The following is a 22,858-nucleotide window of genomic DNA, read 5'->3' as shown; positions in this document are numbered from 1 at the left end:
CACTCTGATTGTCAAGACTGGAGTGCAGTGGTGTGATCTTGGTTCACTGCAGCCTCAACTTCCCAGGCTCAGGTGATTCTCCCACCTCAGCCTCCCGAGTAGCTGGGAGCACATAGGCGCATGCCAGCACACCCGGCTAATTTTTTGTAATTTTAGTAGAGACAAGGTTTTGCCATTGTTGCCCAGGCTGGGCTCAAATTCCTGAACTCAAGCAATCTGCCTGCTTCAGCCTCCCAAAGTGCTGGTATTACAGGCATGAGCCACCACGCCCAGCCTGTGGGTGTTGCTTTATTCAAAATACCTTTTTTGCCACTGTATCTTCAGGCCGTGATTGTCCTTGAAAATGTTCTATTTTGGCTTTATTGACATTATTCTTATTTGAATGATTTTCCTTTTATTGGCAAGGCCCTCAACAATCTAGACCAAGGTGAGTTCATCACGAAATGAAAGGTAACAACTGGTAAGACAAGTGTCACTGCTAACACACGATACACTCATTTCTGAAAAACCCCGCACTCTACAGAAAGCACCAAAAGAAGCAGCAGTTCATGAAAATACAGGGTTTGAGAGTTCAGGGCAAATCTCTCCAGCATAGCAACTTTGTAACCAGCACACTAACCACTCGGACCACCCACGTCAGCAGCTCAAATGTCTGGAGTTTGCCATAGGAGCTTTTTAATTTTTGAGTGGAAACAGAAAAATACTTGCTGTAAGGGCTGTGAGTACCAGAGTGGCACAGAGGAGAGTAGAGCCCTGAGCCATGGTAGGCATGGAAGGCAGCAACCTGCCAGGAGCCAGGAGCCCCACTAGGCGGGTGAGTGGCCTCACTGCAGGTGATTTTTTTCTCCTCTAAATATTCCAAAAAAAGTTCCAACTGCCAGTGCAGCAGCCTAACTAAAGGCCTTTTTCCTTTACTCCCCCTGATTTGGCTCCCCTTTGAGGAAAAGATCATAGAACATACTTTCAAATTCCTTTCATGTTAATACTAAACCCTGCCATTCATATGACAGAAACATGTGTAGGCACAACATAGGTTATACTATTTCCTTTAGAATTCACACAGCAATAATCTACAGAGGGCAGATTATGTCCTGGGTTTAGGTGAATAGGGAGGAAAATACTTAGCTGGCTCAGTGAAGATTAAAGTCTGTCTTTTTCAGTACTAGAAATACAGGAAGGAAGGAAACGCCCTTTTTTATTTTAAGAATTTCACTTTTTGAAATAAGATTACCATTAAGGTTTCTCTTCCCCAGACCTCCAAGACCCACCACAATTTCTGGAAATTATGAGTTGTCACACTATTCTGCTTTTGTTTATTCAAGGAAAACTTGTTTAAGGCCTTTATGGGTATTGCTTTCTTATAATACAAAACGAATGATTCTTTGAACAACTCAAGAAACTTAGATCAGAATGATACTTATGTTTTAAATGTTTTAACTTTAATTTGACAAAAGGGGGTATGTGTGCAAGTTTGTTACATCAGTATATTGCACCTCGTTAGTGAGCATAGTGCCCAACAGGTGGTTCTTCAACCCGCATCCCTCTCCCTCCACCCCCCTCTAGTAGTCCACAGTGTCTACTGTTCCCATCCTTATGTCCAAGAGCACCTGTCTCTCATAAGTGAGAACATGTGGTATTTGGTTTTCTGTTCCTGCATTAATTTGCTTAGGATAATGGCCTCCAGCTCCAATCTATGTTGCTACAAAAGACATGATTTCACTCATGTTCATGGCTGTGTAGAATTCCAGTGCGTATGTACCACATTTTCTTTATCCAGTCCACCATTGATGGGCACCTAGGTTGATTCCATATCTTTGCTATTGTGACTAGCACAGCAATGAACTTATCAGTGTGTGTGTCTTTTGGTAGAATGGTCTTTATTCCTTTGGGTATATATCCAATAATGGGATTACTGGGTCAAATGGTAGCTCTGTTTTAAGTTCTTTGAGAAATCTCCAGACTGCTTTCCACAGTGGCTGAACTAATGTACACTCCCACCAACAATGTATAAACATTCCCTTTTCTCTGCAGCCTTGCCAGCATCTGTTGTTTTTTACCTTTTATTAACAGCCATTCTGACTAGTGCGAGAGGATATCTCATTGTGGTTTTGATTTGCACTTCTCTGACAATCTGGATATTAGACCTTTGTTGGATGCATAGTTTGCAAATGTTCTCTCCTGTTCTGTAGACTGTCTGTTGACTCTGTTGATCGTTTCTCTTGCTGTGCTAAAGCGCTTTAGTTTTATTAGGTCCCACTTGTCAATCTTTGTTTTTATTGCAATTGCTTTTGGGGACTTAGTGAAAAATTATTTCCCAAGGCCAATGTCAAGAAGGGTATTTCTGAGGTTTTCTTCTAGGATTTTTATCACTTGAGGTCTTACATTTCAATCTCTCATCTATCTCCAGTTAATTTTTGTATCTCATGAAAGGTATGGTCTGGCTACATATAGCTAGCCAGTTACCCCAACACCATTTATTGAATAGGGAGTCCTCCCCCCATTGCTTGTTTCTGTCAGCCTTGCAATATCAGATGGTTCTAAGTGTAAGACTTTCTGGGTTTTCTACTCTGTTCCATTGGTTTATATGTCTGCTTTTGTACCAGTACCATGCTGTTTCGGATACTATAGCCTTATAGTTTGAAGCCTCCGGCTTTGCCCTTTTGCTTAGATTTGCTTTGGCTATTGAGGCCCTATTTTGGTTTCACATGAATTTTAGAATACTTTTTTCTAAGTCTGTGAAAAATGACATTGGTGGTTTGATAGAAATAGCACTGAATCTGTCAATTGCTTTGGGCAGTATGGCTATTTGAATGATACTGATTCTTCCAATCCATGAGCATGGAATGTTTTTCCATTTAATTTTGTTTTCTCTGATTTCTTTCCGCAGTGTTTTGTAGCTCCTGTAGAGATCTTTCACATCCTTTGTCAGCTGTATTCGTAGGTATTTCATTTTCTTTGTTGCTACTGTAAATGGGATTCTGTTCTTGATTTAACCCTCAGCCTGGACATTCTTGGTGTATAGAAATGCTGTTGATTTTTATACATTGATTTTTTATCCTGAAACTTTGCTAAACTGGTTAATCAGTTCTAGTAGCCTTTTGGTGAGTCTTTGGTTTTCTGGATAGAGAATCATATCATCAGCAAAGAGAGATAGTTTGACTTCTTCTTTTCCTATTTGGATGCCTATTCTTTCTCCTGCCTGAGTTCTCTAGGTAGGGCTTCCAGTGCTATGTTGAATAGGAGTGGGGAGAGTGGGCATCATTGTCTTGTTCCATTTCTCATGGGGATTGGTTCCAGCTTTTGCCCATTCCGTAGGTTGGTGGCTGTGGGTTTGTCATAGATGGCTCTTATTATTTTGAGGTATGTTCCCTTGATGCCTAGTCTGTTGAGGTTTTTAACGTGAAGCGATGTTGGATTTTATCAAAAGCTGTTTCTGCATCTATTGAGATGATCATATGGTTTTTGCTTTTAGTTCTGTTTATGTGGTGAATCACATTTATTGATTTGAATATGTTGAACCAGCCTTGCATCCCTGGACTGAAGCCTTCTCGATTGTGGTTATATTAACTTATTGATGTGCTGCTGGATTCTGTTTCCTAGTTATTTTGTTAAGAATTTTTGTGTCTATGTTAATCAGAGTAATTGGCCTGAAGTTTTCTTTTTGTGTGTTTCTCTGCCAGATTTTGGTATTAGGCTGATACTGGCTTCATAGAATGAGTTAGGGAGGAGCCTCTCATCCTCAGTTCTTCAGAACAGTTTCAATAGAACTAGTTCCAGTTTTCTGTACATCTGGTAGAATTCAGCTCTGGCTTCATCTGGTCCAGGGCTTTTCCTGGTTGGTAGATTTTTTATTAATGATTTGATTTTGGAACTCGACATTTGTCTATTTAAGGTTTCAATCTCTTTCTAATTCAATCTTGGGAGATTGTATGTTTCCAGGAATTTAAACATTTCCTCTAGATTATCTCATTTGTTTGCATAGAGTTGTTTATAGTATTCTCTGAGGATCTTTTGTATTTCTGTGGGATTGGTTGTAATGTCATCTCTCATTTATGATTGTACTTATTTGGCTCTTTTTTTCTTTGTTTAGCTATCAATCAGGCTATCGGTCTTGTTTATTTTTTGCAAAAACTAACTATTGGTTTCATTGATCTTGTGTGTGGATTTTTGTATCTTGTCTTAAAAAAAAAAACAGCACTTCAAAAAGCACTTCATTCAGTGCTTCTCTAATTTTAGTTATTTCTCTTCTGCCAGCTTTGGGGTTAGTTTATTCTTTTTTTCTAGTTCCTTAAGTGCAATTCAGATTTTCACCCCGGAGTTATTCAGGAGCAAATTATATAATTTCCATGTATTTATGTAGTTTTGAGAAATCTTCTTATTACTGATTTCTGCTTTTGTCACACTGTGGTCAGAGTGTGTGCCTGGTATGATTTCAAACTTTTTGAATTTATTGAAGCTTTCTTTATGGCCAACAATGTGGTTGATCTTAGAATATGTTCTGTGTGCACATGAGAATGTTTGTTGGGCCAAGTGTTCTGTAGATGTCTATCAGGTCCAATTGGTCAACTGTCAAGTGTAAGTACAGAGTTTGTTAGTTTTCGACCTCAATGATCTGTCAGTTGCTTTCAGTGGGTTGTTGAAGTCTCCTGCTGTTATTGTGTGTCTGAATCTTTTTGTAGGCCAGGAAAAGCTTGTTTTATGAATTTGGGTGCTCCAGTGTTGGGTGCACACATATTTAGACTAAGTCTTCTGGTTGAATTGTGCCTTTATCATTCTACAAGGAATGCCCTTCTTTGTCCTTAATTTTTGTTGGTTACAAATATGTTTTATTTGGCCGGGTTTGGTGGCTCACGCCTGTAATCCCAGCACTTTGGGAGGCCGAGGCAGGTGGATCACGAGGTCAGGAGTTCGAGGCCAGCCTGACCAACATGGTGAAACCCCCGTCTGTACTAAAAATACAAAAATTAGCTCGGTGTGGTAGCACACCCCTGTAATCCCACTTATTCGGGACGCTGAGGCAGGAGAATTGCTTGAACCCAGGAGGCAGAGGTTGCAGTGAGCTGAGATTGCACCACTGCACTCCAGCCTGGGCAAGAGAGCAAGACTCCATACTAAAAAAAAAAAAAAAAAAAAAAAAATCAACCGCTTAGAATAGTACACACGTTAAGCAGATCCTACATCTAGAATGGGTTAAGCAACCATTTACAAGCATCTTCATGAGGAAATGATCACCTCTGGGTTTTTCCGGTAATATGTGAAACAAACATGGAACCAAACTGTGTTTCCCTCAACACATAACTGTCCAAATTGCATATGCAAGTAGAGGTTTATGTAAAGGCCCTGAGAGAGCTATACTCAGCCTTTTGAATTAGGTGCAGAAGGCTGCTGACCACTCTCCATTTTATCAAGGGAAAGAGCAGTGACTTCTCTATTTCAGTACAATTATGGGCAGAAATGATATGATGCAAAATAGAGGTTCTTCCATACAATTTAAGATGTAGGGTATAAGGGAAGACAGAAAAGCAAAATTCCCAAGAAATCAGAATAACTTCACGCTGGTCTTGTACTCCAAGAAACCCTGAGATGAACTATAGTCCTCAAACACCTGTGCTTGGCTCAGGCCCTCCAGGACACTTCAGTATGCATCCAACTGGCTCATCATCGACTTCCTGCTATACTCGCAGGCCAAAAAGAGTGCTCCACTGGCAGGGAATGCTCGAATCATAGTAGGTGTCACTCCAGAATATAAGGCCATTATTCCTAGAAGACAAAAGGGCAATCAAAGACTGCAGCAATCCCTCTTCTGGGGACACCCGCGCAGCTGCATAGCACAGGTATATTTACACAGGCAAAGCCAGACAAGAGCGCTAAAACCAGCAAGTCCTGGAAGGACGCATCCCCAGCTTTCCCTAAAGAGACCAACAGAAACAAAGACAAGTACCAGGTCTCCTGGCGAAACTGACTGATGCTCAGGTAACACCCCCCAATTCCATGCTTCGTTAACTCTTAGGATGCAGATGGGGCAGAGCTGAGGCCTGAGACGGCCAGACAGAGGCAACCATGGAGAGAGGGGGCCGCAGCTCTGCAGCTTCACCTGGGCAGTGGCAAGAGCACCAACCTTGAGGCTGGAGACTGGTTTATAGTATTAGTATTGCCCAGGGTGGTTATGAAGATTGAATTAGATAAGGGAGGTATAAGTACCTTGTAGAACTTTACATGTTACACAAATTTAAGGGAGGATTACTATGAGTAACAGATAAGGTGTCTATGCTCTATTTGGGACACGAAGTTTCTGTGTTACTGTTCTCTTTCTTTTTACAATCAAAACAGAGAAGTTCTTTTTTTTTTTTTTTTTTTTTTTTTTTTTTTTTTTTGAGACGGAGTCTCGCTCTGTCGCCCACGCTGGAGTGCAGTGGCCGGATCTCAGCTCACTGCAAGCTCTGCCTCCCGGGTTTTTACGCCATTCTCCTGCCTCAGCCTCCCGAGTAGCCGGGACTACAGGCGCCCGCCACCTCGCCCGGCTAGTTTTTTGTATTTTTTAGTAGAGACGGGGTTTCACCGTGTTAGCCAGGATGGTCTCGATCTCCTGACCTCGTGATCCGCCCGTCTCGGCCTCCCAAAGTGCTGGGATTACAGGCTTGAGCCACCCCGCCCGGCCAACAGAGAAGTTCTTATCTCAGATTTTAAGATGTATACTAGATGCTGGAAACACAGGTGTTTACTCACCTTCATTTTTCACAACATTTATAAAGGTTCTGATAAATCCTACCTGTTTTCCAGACATGGAAAGAGCTTGAACTCTGGATTTGATACAATCCACTGAGTTTGCCGCAAGCCACGGGCAAATCCCGCCAACTCCATCCACCGCTGAACATCACAGGGACAGGGCCTAGAGAAAAAAAAAATAGCAAATGGTATTTTGTCTCGAGAGCAGCTGATGTGACATTTCCAGAGGTCAATGCAGTAATGGCTGCAGGTAGGTGAAAATAAAAATGCTACTGCTGCGGAATACAGCTCTTTTTCTTGTTACCATGCTCTAAGAACACAAGGTTTTGTTTGGTAGCCCAGGTGTAGCCCAGGTCTACCCCTGGGTCTTGCCAAGTACAGGAAGCCCTAGTGAGGGTTATATTTAGTTTGGTCACTGAGGTGTTGAGGGCTGGCCCACACGAACCAGGAGGCCTCTAGCTGAGTGGCAACCCCTTACGGTGGGGAGAAGACAGGCCAAACACAATCTACGTCTTTTTTCAACTTTCTCACTCTTGAGTATTTTAATAGCCCTGATTCTTCCTTTACCATTGAAAGCCAAAATTGTTTTTATTAAACATAGCAGATAAGTCTGGCAGCTTGTCTAACCCCAGAATAGATTCAACACACTGAGGGAGATGGTAAGAGTAACTAGGTAAACGCGTTTGCATGGACAGCAGTGGGGTGTGACGGTGTTTGCTCCCTGCAGGTGTGGTTTCTGTCGATCCTCTGCTCTTTGTACTCTCCTCCCCACGGTGGTGGCTCCATCTGGCACAGGGAAGCTTCTGGATGTCAGAAGGTAACATGGGCGCAGGCAGTTGATAGCACCCCACCCTCCAGGCTTGATAATTTCCTTAGGACAGGGGCTGAAGCAGCACATCCCAAACTTTCTTACTGGAATAAAGTTTGTTAATTTTTCTGGATCTATTTTAGAAGAGAAGAGATTCAAAAATGACTTTCCCAATTAGGGAATCACCTATAAATAATCTTGAAATAAGCTTAAAACTTGGTGATCTCAGTAGTGGTTTGAGAGCAGCGGAAACCACAGTTCTTTGTCATTGTCCATGTTTAGTTGGTTGGTACAACTGCATGCGATGTTTGGCTCACATAGTGAGTGAGTTTTTCTTCCCCGCTTCCCTGTCTTCTCTCCCCATTTTGTCCTTTGCTAAGGAACCTAAGCCGAACTGAAGTCCAGGTCTTCCGTAATAGAGTGTCTCTCCTTCAACAGGGAACAAAACTACAGTCGCCTGTGGTTTTGCTTGTCTTCAGTCTCCATCATGGCATGCCACAGTCTGCTGGTTTGGGCCCTGCTCGTTTCTTTACTGCCTTCCTACCTGCCGTTTTTGTGCCGGTGGCTCATCCCATTCATGCTCAGCCCTCCTCGCTGTCTACGCTGTCTCCTTGGGCAATCGTATCCAGTCCCAAGCCTTTTAAAACAACAAGCTATACCCATCCTGGTGGAATTCCTGCCTATAAAAGGGCACACCTTCAGACCTCCAGGCACCTCTAGCGAACACTGCTGTGCACAAGGAACTGAATTCAGTTGTGCAGGACCTGCAGCGCAAAGGGTTTCAAACTCCTATTGCTGATGATCAAGTTAAAATATGAACGTGCTGGATTAAATGCTTTTATTCAGCTTATTGCATCTAGGTTATCTAAATTACACACCCACTGAAAACATTCTGTCACCTCTTCTCTTGGAAAAATTAATTATTTTAATGTAATTCAGATCTCATTTTATCCTAGCCCAGCAGTACCTGGCAGAGAATGACTCTGAATTACAGTAAAATCATATTAAATTATATTCCACTAATTCAGAATTGGAGATAATTTGGCAATTAAAGGGAGAAGTGTGTCATTCCTCTGCTGGAAGAAATGAACAGCAATGATGGGATCACAGAGGTCGTACATAGAAGGGCCCAATACACGTTCAAACCATGTGCTCTGATTGTTTGAATTTCCAGCTTTTCTGCACTGCTTTTTCCCCATCTTTGTGGTTTTATCTGCCTTTGGTCTTTGAGGATGGTGACGTACTGATGGGGTTTTGGTGTGGGTGTCCTTTCTGTTTGTTGGTTTTCCTACTAACAGTCAGGACCTTCAGCTGTAGGTTTGTTGGAGTTTGCTTGAGGTCCACTCCAGACCCTGTTTGCCTGGGTATCAGCAGCCGAGGCTGCAGAAGATAGAATATTGCTGAACAGCGAGTGTTGCTGTCTGATTCTTGCTCTGGAAGCTTCGTCTCAGGGGTGTACCCCGTCGTGTGAGGTGTGAGGTGTCGGTCTGCACCTAGTGGGGGATGTCTCCCAGTTAGGCTACTCAGGGGTCAGCGACCCACTTGAGCAGGCAGTCTGTCCCTTCTCAGATCTCAATCCATGCTGGGAGGTCCACTGCTCTCTTCAAAGCTATCAGACAGGGGCATTTAAGTTTGCCGAGGAGGTTTCTGCTGCTTTTTGTTCAGCTATGCCCTGTCCCCAGAGGAGGAGTCTACAGAGGCAAGCTGGCTGCCTTGAGCTGTGGTGGGCTCCACCCAATTCAAGCTTCCCGGCGGCTTTGTTTAACTACTTAAGCCTCAGCAATGGTGGGCACCCCACTCCCAGCCTCGCTGCTGCCTTGCAGTTAGATCTCAGACTCCTGTGCTAGCAATGAGGGAGGCTCCGTGGGCGTGGGACCCTCTGGGCCAGGTGTGGGATATAATCTCCTGATGTGCCGTTTGCTAAGACCCTTGGTAAAGCGCAGTATTAGGGTGGGAGTTACCCGATTTTCCAGGTGTGTGTGTCTCAATTTCCTTTGGCTAGGGAAAGGAATTCCCTTCCCCCTTACGCTTCCCAGGTGAGGCGATGCCTCGCCCTGCTTCAGCTCTTGCTGGTCGGGCTGCACCCGCGGACCAGCGCCAACTGTCCGACACAACATGCCCCAGTGAGATGAACCCGGTACCTCGGTTGAAAATGCAGAAATCACCCATCTTCTGTGTCACTCACGCTGGGAGCTGGAGGCTGGAGCTGTTCCTATTTGGCCATCTTGGGCGTGCTGGCTCTTCATCTTTTTTAACTGCTGTTGCTTTCAAGTTTTTTCTGTCTGATGTAAGAATAGATACTCCTGGTTACTTTTGGTGTCCATTTGTATGGAATGTTTTTTTCCACCCCTTTACGGTAAGTTATATGAGTCCTTATGTGTTAGGTGAGTTTCTTGAAGGCAGCAGGCAGATGGTTGGTGAATTCTTATCAATTCTACAATTCTATATCTTTTAAGCAGAGCATTTAGACCATTAACATTCAGCGTTAATATTGAGATGTGAGGTACTATTCCATTCATCATGCTATTTGTTGCCTGTATACCATGGTTTTTTTTTCAGTGTTATATTTTTATAAGTCCTGTGAGACGTGGAAAAGTGAGAGCCGTCTAGTTGACCTTACACAGAACAAGGCAAGAGCCATCTGATTGACCTTAGACATAGGCACACAGAAGCCATCTGGTCGACCTTAGCCATGGCAAGGTGAGAGCCATCTGGTCAGCCTTAGACATGGCAAGGCGAGAGCCATCTGGTTGAACTCAGACAATGGGCTATTGCCTTGCCATGTCTAAGGTCAAGCAGATGGCTCTTGCTTTGCCATGTCTATGGTCGTCCTGGGAGATTTATGCTTTAAAGAGTTTCTGTTTTTATGTATTTTCAGGATTTGTTTCAAGATTTAGAGCTCCTTTTGCAGTTCTTGTAGTGCTGGCTTGGTAGTGGCAAATTTTCTCAGCATTTGTTTGTCTGAAAAAGACTGTATCTTTCCTTCATTTATGAAGCTACAAAGTGAGAGCCATCTGATCCAACTTAGACATGGCAAGGTAATAGCCATCTGGTCCACCTTATACAAAATTTTTGGCTGGTAACTGTTTTGTTTAAGGAAGGTGAAGATAGGGCCCCAATGACTTCTAGCTTGTAGGGTTTCTGCTGAGAAATCTGTTAATCTGATATATTCTTTATAGGTTACCTGGCGCTTTTGCCTCACAGCTCTTAGGATTATTAACTTCATCTTGACTTTAGATAACCTGATAACAATGTGCCTAGGTGATGATCTTTTTGTGATGAATTTCCCAGATGTCCTTTTAGATTATTTTATTTGAATGTGTAGGCCTCTAGCAAGGCTGGGGAAGTGTTCCTTGATTATTTCCCAAAATATGTTTTCCAAACTTGTAGATTTCTGTTCTTCCTCAGGAATGCCAATCATTCTTAGCTTTGGTTACTTAACATAATCCCAAACTTCTTGGAGGCTTTGATCATTTTTTCTTATTCTTTTTTCATTGTCTTTGTTGGATTGGGTTAATTCAATAACTTTGTCTTTGAGCTCTGAAATTCTTCTGCTTGATTCTATTGCTGAGAGTTTTCAGAACATTTTTCATTTCTCGAAGTACATCCTTTATTTCCTGAAGCTGTGATTGTTTTTTTATTTATGCTATCTATTTCACTGAAGATATCTCCCCTCGTTTCTTGTATTTTTTGGATATCCTTAAATTGGACTTCACCTTTTTCTGGTGCCTCCTTAATTAGCTTAATAACTGAACTTCTGAATTGTTTTTCAGGTAAATCAGGGATTTCTTCTTGGTTTGGATCCATTGCTGTTGAACTAGTGTGATTTTTTTGGAGGTGTTAAAGAACTTCATTTTGTCATATTACCAGAATTGTTTATCTGTTTCCTTCTCATTTGGGTAGGCTATGTCAGAGGCAAGATCTAGGGCTCAAGGCTGCTGTTCAGATTCTTTTGTCCCACAGGCTATTCCTGTGATGTAGTACTCTCCCTTTTTTCCTAGGGATGTGGCTTCCTGAGAGCCGAGTTGTAGTGATGGTTATCTCTCTTCTGGATCTAGCCACCCAACAGGGCTGCCAGGTTCCACGCTGGTACTGGGGGGTGCCTGCACAGAGTCCTGTGATGTGGACCGTCTGCAGGTCTCTCAGCCATGGATACCACCAGCAGCTGCTCTGGTGAAGGTGGCAGGAGAGTAAAATGGATTCTGTGAGGGTCCTTAGTTTTGGTTGTTTAATGCACTATTTTTGTCCTGGTTGGCCTCTTGCCAGGTGACGTTTTCAAGAGAGCAACAGTTGTGGTAGTGTAAGAATAGACACTGGGTGGGGCCCTAGAACTCACAAGTACATGTCCTTTGTCTTCAGCTACCAGGGTGGGTAGGGAAGGACCATCTGGTCGGGGCAGGGCTAGGCAGGTCTGGGCTCAGACTCTCCTTGGGCAGGTATTGCTGCAACTGCTCTGGGAGATGAAGACAAAGGACATGTACCTAGGAGGACTGTGGTTGCCTCTGCTGTGTCATGCAGGTTATCAGGGAAGTTGGGGAAAGCTCTCAGTCACAGGCCTCACCCAGCTCCCACACAACCCAAAAGGCCGGTCTCACTCCCACTGTGCACCCCCACCAACAGCTCTAAGTCTGTTTCCAGGCAGGGGGTGAGCGAGGCTGAGAACTTGCCCCAGGCTTCCAGCCTCCCAGGTGCAAAAGCAAGCAGGGCTTTCGTGCTTCCCCACCTGTTGAGTCTGCACACAGGATTCATGCCCTCCCCCAAGTTTTGGCCAGGAGACTTCACATTCAGTTGGAATTGTTACAACATTCGGCTGGAGGTTTCCCTCTCATTGTGGTCTTTTCCCAGTACCACTGGCAGCTCTCCCCTAGGACTCCTGTGAGACAGGTATGAAATAGCTTCCCGGGGGACCCAGAGAGCCCACAGGGCTTTTTCTGCTGCTTCCTCTACCCGTGTTTTGCTCAGATCTCTAAACTGACTCAGCTTCAGGTAAGATCGGATCCTTCTCCTATGATCTAGACCTTCAGGTTTCCCAGTGAGGGTATGCATTCAGGGGCAGATGCTCCCCCTTTCTCACTTTCACAGCTTGGGCATTCACAGTATTTGGGCTGTTTCCCGGGTCCTGCAGGACCTGCGGGAGCAATCCACTTCTTCAGAAGGTCCATGGATTTTCTTGACTTTTGTGAATTCTTCCTGCAGTAGTTCTGGAGCAAAAATTCTTGATGCAAGTCTCCACACACTGCTCTCTCTGTCCTGCTTCCCATCTGCCATTTTTCCCCTCAGAGCTTATTTTTAAAATTTAAGTTGGTTTTCACCTTTCTCTGGTGCCTCCTTTAGTAGCTTAATAATTAACTTTCTGAATTCTTTTTCAGGCAATTCAAAGATTTTGTCTTGGTTTGTGTCCATTGCTAGAGAGCTAGTGTGATCTTTTTAGGGTGTTACAGAAACTTGATTTGTCATATTACTAGAATTACTTTTCTGATTTCTTTTTATTTGGGTAGACTGTTTCAGTGAAATGATCTGGAACTCAAGGGCGGTTGTTCAGATTTTTTTTCCCCACGAGGTGATCCCTTGATGTGGTATTCTCCTCCTTTTTCTAGGGATGGAGCTTCTTGAGAGCCAGACTTCAGTGATTGTTATTGCCTTTCTGGGTCTAGCTACCCAGCAGTGCTACCAGCCTCCAGGGTGGTACTGGGGATGTCTGCTAACAGTCCTGTGATGTGATTTGTCTTTGCGTCTCCCACCCGTGGATACCAGCACCTGCTTCAGTGGAGGTGGCAGGGGAGTGAAGTGGACTCTGTGGGAGTCCTTGGTTGTAGTTTTGTTTAGTGCACTGGCTTTCTTGAATGCTGGTTATGCTAAGAGTGAAGCTGCCTTGTGGACACACCTCTGGTTAGCTTCTTTGGAGCAGGATTTTTCTGGGAGGAGTTGCTGTAATAGCTTGAGTTGGTTGGCCTTCAGCCGGCAGGTGGCACTTGCAAGAGAGCACCAACTGCGGCAGGAGAAGGGAGATGTAAACTTGCCCTGGATTGGCCAGGATAAGTACTCGGGTTTCTCAGGTGATGGGTGGGGCCATGGAGCTCCCAAGAGTTTATGTCATTTATCTTTGGCTATTGGGACGGGTAGAGAAAAACCATCAGGCGAGGGCACAGTTAGTTGGGTCTGAGCTCAGACTCTCCTTGGATGGTGCTTGCTGCAGCCACTGTGGCAGATGGGGGTGTGGTTCCCAGGTCAGTGGAGTTATGTTCTTAGGGGGATGATGGCTGCTTCTGCTACATCAATTTTTTCCTATTCTTATACATTATCAAATGATTTACATATCAGCAGAGTGTCCAAAGGTTTTGGCTGATTTTTAATATGCACTTGTTTTGTTATCTTAACATCAATAACGTAATCTAAAGTGTGTACTTGTAAATATCATCTAGGCAGGCCTTAGATTCCTGTCTTGAGTTTTCTCTGTGTCTGAAGAAAACAAGACTTAGTTATTTTAAATAAAGGTGGTAATTAACCGAAATAATTAAGACTATAGTTGTATACTAATTACAAAACTTTAATACCCCATGTCTAAAGCGGACTGTTGGGACACTGCCTGTCCAGGTGGATGGACGATCCCATTGTGAAAACCAGTGCCCACCTTGTGTGGTGGGGTGGCTTCAGCACGACGGATGTGTGTTGTGCACATGAAAGTCTTAGAGATACAAAGAGCCCTGAGGCCACAGGCCAAACATCTGGCCTGAGGTCTGGAGCTCTGCAAGCTTTCTGGCCGGGCTTTGGGTCCCCTCCTGTAACTGAAGTGAGAACGAAAGGCCGCTGGAGTTCTTCCTGGCAAGTTCTATGTGACCACATTCCCCTGGCAAAGAGCAGGCCAGCAGTTTCAAACAGACCAAGCCAAAGGGCTAACATTCCTTGGTGGGAAAGCTGTCCACCTATCCTGAACCTGTAAGTCAGGAGAGGTGGTTTTCTATTGGACACCAATGGTGGGGCAGACAGTGGAGAGGCAGCAAGGCTTGGTCTGAGTCCTCGGGGTATGTTGGGGACATTGCACGTGTGGGAGACAGAACTTGATGCTGGGAAGGTAGGACAGCCAGGCCATGGAGATCTGTACTGAGGGTTACTGGGGCCTTTAGGGTCAGAAAAATGGGCACAGATGCTGATGTCTACCCATTCTTGAGTAAGCCTGCTCTGGCCATTTGTAGCCAAATCTACACAAACCTACAGACAGACGTGAAGACCACCTGGATAAAATATACCTGGGGAGCTGGCTCCTGGGGCCTTTTTTTTTTTTTTTTTTTTTTTTTTTGAGACGGAGTCTCACGCTGTTGCCCAGGCTGGAGTGCAGTGGTGCGATCTCGGCTCACTGCAAGCTCCGCCTCCCGGGTTCCCGCCATTCTCCTGCCTCAGCCTCCTGAGTAGCTGGGACTACAGGCGCCCGCCACCGCGCCCGGCTAATTTTTTGTATTTTTAGTAGAAACGGGGTTTCACTGTGGTCTCGATCTCCTGACCTTGTGATCCGCCCGCCTCGGCCTCCCAAAGTGCTGGGATTACAGGCTTGAGCCACCGCGCCCGGCCGGGGCCTCTTTTTAAAATATAATCTTTTATCTCTTATTTTCCTTTCAGTGGTACATGTGCAGGTTGGTTCTACAGATAAATTCTGTGCTGAGGGATTTGATGTACCGATTATTTTGTCACCTAGGTAATAAGCATAGAATTTAATAGGTAGGTTTTCAATCCTTACCCTCATCTCAGCCTCCAGCCTCAAGTAGGCCCCAGTGTCTGTTGTTCCTTTCTTTTTGACCATGTGTACTCAGTGTTTAGCTCCCACTTAGAGGTGAGAACCTGCGATGTTTGGTTTTCTTCTCCTGTGTTAGTTCACTGAGAATAATGGCCTCCATCTCCATCCATGTTGCTGTGAAGAGCATTATCTCATTGTTCGTAATGGCTGCAAAGGGTTTCATGGTACCACATTTTCTTTATCCACTCTGCCATTGATGGGCATTTAGATTGATTTTCTGTCTTTGCTACTGTGAATAGTGCTGCGAGGAACATACATGTGTCTTTATGGTAGAACAATTTATTTTCTTTTGGGTATATACCTAGTAATGAGATTGCTGGGTCAAATGGTAGTTCTAAGTTCTACGAGAAATCACCAGACTGGTTTTCATTGTGGCTAAACTTATATTCTCACAAGTAGTGTGTAAGCATTCCCTTTTTTTCTGTAGCCTCACCAGAACCTGTTATTTTTTTACTTTTCAATGATAGCTATTCTGACACATGTGAGATGGTATCTCATAGTGGTTTTGATTTGCATTTCCCTGACAATTAGTGATGTTGAATATTTTTTCATCCATTTGTTAGCCATCTGTGCATGTTCTTTTGACAAATGTCCTTCAGATCTTTGATTTAATCTTTAATTAGATTATTTTTGTTGCTGTTTGAGATTCTTGTATATTCTGGATGTTAGTCCCTTGTTAGATGACTCATTTGAAAATACTTACACCTGTTCTTCAGACTGCCTCTTCACTCCGTTGGTTGTTTCCTTTGTTTGCAGGTTTTTCACTATAGTCTCAGTGGTCTATTTGGGAAGTTTTGCCTATGCTTTTGAAGTCTTAGCCATAAAATCATTGCCTAGACCAATGTTCTGAAGCATTTATCCTGAGTTTTCTTCTAGTAATTTTATAATGTTGAATGCACCCATTCAGAGTGCATTTTATATATGGTGAGAGGTAAGAACCCAGTTTCATTATTCTGGATATCCAGCTTTCCCAGCACCATTTATTGAAAACAGTGTTCTTTCCCAAGTGTATCTTCTTGGCGCCTTTGTTGAAAATCAGTTGGCTGTAAATACGTGGATTTATTTCTCAGTTTTCAGTTCTGTTTCACTGATGTATCTGTTTGCATATCAACACTGCTGTTTTGAGTATGTGGCCTCCTAATATATTTCGAAGTCAGGTAATGTGATTTCTTCAGCTTCTTTCTTTTTGCTCAGGAGCGGTTTGGCTATTCGGAATCATTTTTAGGTTCCATACAAATTTTAGGATTGTTTTTTCCATTTCTGAGAAAAACAACATTATTCTGATAAGGGTTGCATTTCATCTGTAGATTGCTTTGGGTTGTATGGTTATTTTAACAATATGATTTCTTCCAATTCATGGCCATGGGATGTCTGTCCATTTGTTTGTATCTTTTCCAATTCCTTTTATTAGTATTGTTTAGTGTTCCCTGTAGAGGTCTTTCTCCTCCTTGGTTAAATTTATTACTAGATATTTGATCTTTTGTTGCTATTTTAAGTGGGAGTGCTTTCTTGATAGTTGTTGGCTAGTTCATTATTGGTGTATAGAAACACTTGATTTTTGTATGCTGATTTAGTATCCTGCAACTTTGCTAATCTGTGTATCTGTTTTAAATCTCTTTTGATGGAGTCTTTAGGTTTATTTTTCTGTAAGATGAGGTCATCTACGAAGAGAGACCATTTGACTTTTTTCCCAATGTGGATGCCCTTTATTTCTTTCTCTCGCCCACTTGCTCTGGCTAGGACTTCTAGTACTGTGTTGCATACGAATGATGAAAGTGGGTATCCTTGTCTTGTTCCAGTTCTTAGAAGAAAGGCTTTCAGCTTTTCCCTATTCAGTATGATGTACGTTGTGGCTTTTGTCATACGTGACCTTTATTATGTTGAGGGATGTTCCTTGTATGCCTGATTTGTGAGAGTTTTTCTCATGAAAGTATGTTGAATCTTATCACATGCTTTTCTGCATTTGTTGAGATACTTCTGTGTGTTTTCCCTTTTATTCTGTAAATGAGATTTAGCAGATGTATTAATTTGAATATATTGAGCCATCCTTATATCCCAGGAAGAAGTAAGTCCCAACTTATCGTGGTGTATTAATTTTTTTGTGCTATTGGATTCGGTTTGCTAGTATTTTGTGGAGGGTTTTTGCATCTATGTTCACCAGGGATATTGGCCTGTAGTTTTCTTTTTTCCTTTTTTTTTTTTTGGAATAGTTTGAGAAGAATTGGTATTAGTTTTAATGTAAATAATTAGAATTTGGTGGTAAAGATATTGGTTTGGGACTTTTTTGTGAACTTATTACTGGTTCAAGCTTGTTACCTGTTACTGCTCTGTCCAGGTCTTCTAGATTTTCCTTGTGAAATCCTGTAAGTTACATGTGTCGAGGAATTTATCAGTTTCCTCTAGGTTTTCCAATTGGTTGTCATATAGTTTTTCATAAATGTCCCTAATAATCATTTCTACTTCTGTGGTATCAGTTGCAAAATCTCCTGTTTTGTTTATGGTTTTATTTACTTGGATCTCTTCTCTGTTTTTCTTGTTTAGTATGTTTAGTATAAGTAGCAGTTTACCAGTTTTCTTTATCTTTTGAAAAACTGTTCAGCCTTTGTATTTTTTGTTTGCCTCTATTTCATTGAGTTCTGCTCTTATGTTTACTATGTCTTTCCTTCTACAAATTTTGACTTCACTTTGTTCTTTTTTTTGAGACAGAGTTTCGTTCCTGTTGCTCAGGCTGGAGTACAATGGCATGATCTCGGCTCACTGCAGCGTCCGCCTCCCATGTTCAAGTGATTGTCCTGCCTCAGCCTCCCAAGTAGCTGGCATTACAGTCATGTGCCACCACGCCCGGCTAATTTTGTATTTTTAGTAGAGACAGGGTTTCTCCATGTTGGTCAGGCTGGTCTCGAACTCCTGACCTCAGGTGATCTGTGTTTATTTGAAGCCTTTCTAGCTTTTTGATATAGGTGTTTGTTGATATAAATTTTCCTCTTAACACTACTCTTGCTGTATGCCATAGATTTTGGTATTTTGTGTTTCATTTTTATTTGCTTTCATTGAAGACATTTTTTTATTTTCTTCTTTATTTCTCCATTGACCCAGTATTCATTCATGAGCATGTTTAATTTCCATGTAACTATAGTTTCTAAAGTTTCTCTTGTTATTGATACCTATAATTCTCTTGTGGTCAGAGAAGATACTCTATATGATGTTGAGGTTTTAAAATTTATAGAGCACTTTACTATGGCCTAACATATGGTCCATCATAGAGAATGTCCTATGTGCTCATAAGAAGGATGTGTCTTCTGCAGTTGTTTGAAGAAATGTTCTGTGTATTTCTCTTAGGTTCATTTGGTCTATAGAGCAGGTTATGTCTGATGTTTCTTTGTTAATCTTTAGATGTGCTGTTCCCTTCTAAACATGGGCTGTTGAAGGATCCAGTGACTATTGCATTAGGGTATGCCTTTCTCTTTAGCTATAATGACATTTTCCTTATTGATCTGGGTGCTCAAGTGTTGGGTGTATTTATATTTATAATTGTTATATCCTCATGCTGAATGGATCGCTTTTTCATTATATAATGATCTTCTTTGTCTCTTTTTATGTTTTTATGACTTAAAGTCCATTTTGCCTGGTGTAGGTACAGTTACTACTGCATGCTTTCAAAAGGTTTCAATTTGTATTGAATATTTTTTCCATCCCTTAACTTTGTGTGTGTCTGTGTGTGTGTCTTTACAGGTGAAGTGAGTTTTCTGTTGGCACTCAGGTGAAGTGAGTTTCTTGGGTCTTGTTTTTTGATTCACTCGTCCAGGCTGTATCTTTTAATTGGAGAATTTAAGCCATTTACACTCAATGTTGTATTGATGGCTAAAGAGTTACTCCTGTCACTTTGTTAATTGTTTAATGTTTGTTTTGTGTATCTTTTGGTCCTTTCTCACTTTATATTGTTTATCTATATGAGTTAATGGTTTTCTGTAGTGGTAACATTGGATTCTTGTCTCTTTTTCAATTGTGTATCTGTTCTACCAGTCAGTTTTAGACTTTTGTGTATTTTCATAATGGTAGATATTGTCTCTTCGTTTTTCAGATTTAGGACCCTCATTTCTTCCAGGGCTGGCCTACACGTGAATTCCCTTGGTTCTTGCTTGTCTGAGAAAACTTTATTTCCCATTCCTTTTTCAAGAGTAGCTTTGCTGGGTATTATATTCTAGGCTCACAGCCTTTTTCTTTCAGCACTTTAAGTGTATCACCTACTTTCCATATGGCATGTAAGGTTTCTGCTCAAGGGCCACCAAGCTTCTACTTACAGTCTCTTTGAAGCTCTTTGGATTTCATTCTTGTTCTTCTCCAGGTTCTTTTTATCAGCCTCTGACTACCTGCTGGCACAAAGCTATCCTACTTGTTTCAGTACTTATTATTATTGATTTTTTTCATGGAAGCAACCCGTATTTAGTATTTGTATCTGTTATCTATTGCCTTATAATAAGCCACCTCAAAATTCAGTGTCTCAAAACAACACTTACTTTGTTCTGAACCTGCAGTTCTAGGCAAGGCTCCATGGGGCCAGCTCATTTCTCTTCCCTTGGCAATAGCTATGGTCACTTGAAGCTGAGGACTAGAATTATCTAAGGGTTTTTTTACTCACATTTGTGGCAGCTGAAGCTGGCTTTTGGCTGAGACTTTAGCTGGGACTGTCAGCTGGAATAGCTACATAAGGATTCACCATGTGGCTTGGGCTTCCTCAGGATATATGGTGGCTGTATTCTAAGGACAAGCTTCTATAAAGAGAGAAAGTAAGCTGGAAGCTGTATTACATTTTCTAGCCTAATCTTTAGAAGTGACACCGCACTTCTATATATAATATATATATAATATTATATATAATTATATATATAACTTCTATATATAATATAATTCCATTGTATTATATTCACCAGAAGCTAGTTACTAAGGCCAGCTCATATTCAACAGAGGGAAATTCAAGGGAGAAATATGTCAACCAATTAGTAGATGTATTTTAAAACCACCATACTGCTCACTTTTCTAAAATCAAATTCTTCACCAAGAGTCATTATCTATGAAAACAATGCAGAAGAAACATGAAAAATTTCAGAAGCTTAAAAAGAAGTTGGAGAAAGTAATAGTAAATCTCAGAAGTCATATGAAAAGAAATATGGTGGGAAGTTAAACAATTTGAAGAATATAAAAGGGAGATAAAAGAACGAGCAAGATAGGAGACGATAAAAAATTAGGAGACCTGAATCTCTTCTTAGAGATTAGTTTATTTTTCTGATGGCGGGAAGAACACATACAGAGAGCTGGAGCTGAGGAAGTTCCCTGTGTTCTGCGTAGCCAACTTTGGCGAGATGCTAGAGCGAAGGGGCAGAGTATGGCAAGTGATGAGAGATGAGGCTGAATAACTTGACAGGAGCCAAACTGATTTGGATGTTTTTACTCCATGCTAGGAATCTGGAACCTTTCCTGGGGGCAAAAGTAAACCAATGACCAAGTAAATGACTGGAGATTTAAAATGTCACCTGTCATGTGGCTGCCTTTGAACTGGAGTAGCCTGAGTGTGACTAGATGAGCCTGGAGTCTGTCTCTTGGCCTTAAATCACCACCATAAATGCAGGAAGTCGATGATTCCTTTGTTTTCTGAGGACAGTTTCAGTGTGCTGGCTGGCAGGTCCATAGGGACGGCAGAAGTGAAGAGAATGTAGAGCCAGAGGAAGGAAGACACACAGGCTTCTTGAGATTTCTCTGGAGCTGTGGAACATGATGATTAACGACGGGTTAAGTGTGCTTTTCATTATAAATGTTAACGCTTTCTCATCTTTCATTAGTGGTATGTATGAAAAAATATTTAACATCTATAAACCAAACAATAGAAAGGGATGCCATTTACTATTTATAGTTTATTTCAGAAATCAATGAATTGAATTGAATTAATAAACATTGGTAACATACCTTTTGTATCTCTGTCGTTGTACTGTCTTGCAACTCCTGCTGCATCTGTAATATGTAAGATATTATTTATAATGTTTAAGTTAAACAAAAGACATTATTTTGAGAATGATACATCATTTATTAAGTCTTTCATATAAAAATTTCAGAGGCTAGATCGAACTTGAGAATTGCTTAAATTAAAAAAACTCCATAAATAAAATTCCTTATTTTAAGTTTAGATAATAGAGAACATACATGTGTTATGTGGTTTGGATTAATCTGATAAAAATACAATTAATATTGCTATACTGAAATAGTAGATACTTTGTGGTGATGATGATATGATATCCAATACCTTCACAGATTTTAGGTATAAATAAGACATATTTTCCTAACAGGTTTAGGAATAGTTTGAGAGACAGTTTTCCATACCGTTTCTGTGACAAAAACCTCAGAGATAGGCTTTATAAAATTAGTAAATGACAATAGCATCATCAGACAGGCCTTGTAGGATAACTCAGTATCAGATAAAGGGAGAAGCCTTTATTGGAGGAATCTTATCTTTCATTAACGCTATGTAAAATGTAGAGTTTTACATGACTTGAACTAAGAAACTACTAATGTTATTATTTTCTTTTCTTCCAAAAGCTCTTCTCCTACATATTTCCTATGTGTAATAGATTTTATTAGTTCGTTATACCCCAGTCACAAATACTTTCATAATACATACATTTTACTTAGATTAAAAATCAAATACTTTTCATGATAGACTGCTTACTGTTACCCTTACAAAAGTAAGCTAGAGAAAAGGAAATGTTAAGAAAATTATAAGGAAGATATAAAGTATATTTACAGTACTGCACTGAATTTATCAATACCGTAAGTTTACTTCATGTGTTTCTGAGATGAATCATCTGTCTGAAAATGCAGGCAAAGATACAGATCTCAAACTGTGGTACATATCAAGCAAATCAGCTTTTTCTTATAATGTTATTTCTCTCCTTCTTGGAAGCACTTTATGCATCACTAGTGGTACTTTCTTTGGGTTCTATGATTTACACTATTAAACTAAACATGATGAAAAATACAGGAAGTCCTAGCTAGAGCATTCAGACAAGAGAAAGAAACAAAGGGGATCTATTTGGAAAGGAAAAAGTAAAATTACCCGTGTTTGAAGATGATATAATTTTATATTTGGAAAACCTAAACACTCCCCCTAAGAACTGATAAACAAATTCAGTAAAGTTGCAGGATAAAAAAATAAACATACAAAATCAGTAACCTTTGTATATACCAACATTGAACAATCTGAAAAAGAAATCACAAACTATTGTCATTTACAATAGCTCAAACAAAATAAGATATGTAGGAATACACTTCACCTAAGAAGTGAAAGACCTCTACAGTGAGAACTATAAAACATTGATTCAAGAAATGGAATAGGAGACAAAATTGAAGATACCCCATTTTCATAGATTGCAAGAATCCATATTATTAAAATGTCCATCCTACCCAAAGCAATCCACAGTCAATGAAGTCCCTATCAACATACCAATGATATCTTCACAGAAATAGAAATAATAATCCTAAAATTT

The 22,858-nt window shown here is 41.2% G+C and overlaps 1 long non-coding RNA gene across 1 annotated transcript; it reads left to right on the top strand.

Annotated features, from left to right (window-relative positions):
- Window positions 1–433: 433 nt before the first annotated feature.
- LOC139359162 (uncharacterized) lies at window positions 434–22,537 on the top strand. Its single transcript, XR_011614996.1, has 3 exons — window positions 434–5,973; window positions 6,781–6,976; window positions 20,783–22,537. It is a non-coding gene; the product is annotated as an uncharacterized lncRNA (long non-coding RNA).
- Window positions 22,538–22,858: the final 321 nt, after the last annotated feature.

This window comes from Macaca nemestrina, chromosome 16 (assembly GCF_043159975.1).
Source record: "Macaca nemestrina isolate mMacNem1 chromosome 16, mMacNem.hap1, whole genome shotgun sequence".
In the NCBI taxonomy this organism is placed as follows: Eukaryota; Metazoa; Chordata; class Mammalia; order Primates; family Cercopithecidae; genus Macaca; species Macaca nemestrina.
The sequence above is the reverse complement of the archived record's forward strand: the minus strand, read 5'-3'. Positions and strand labels throughout refer to the sequence as shown.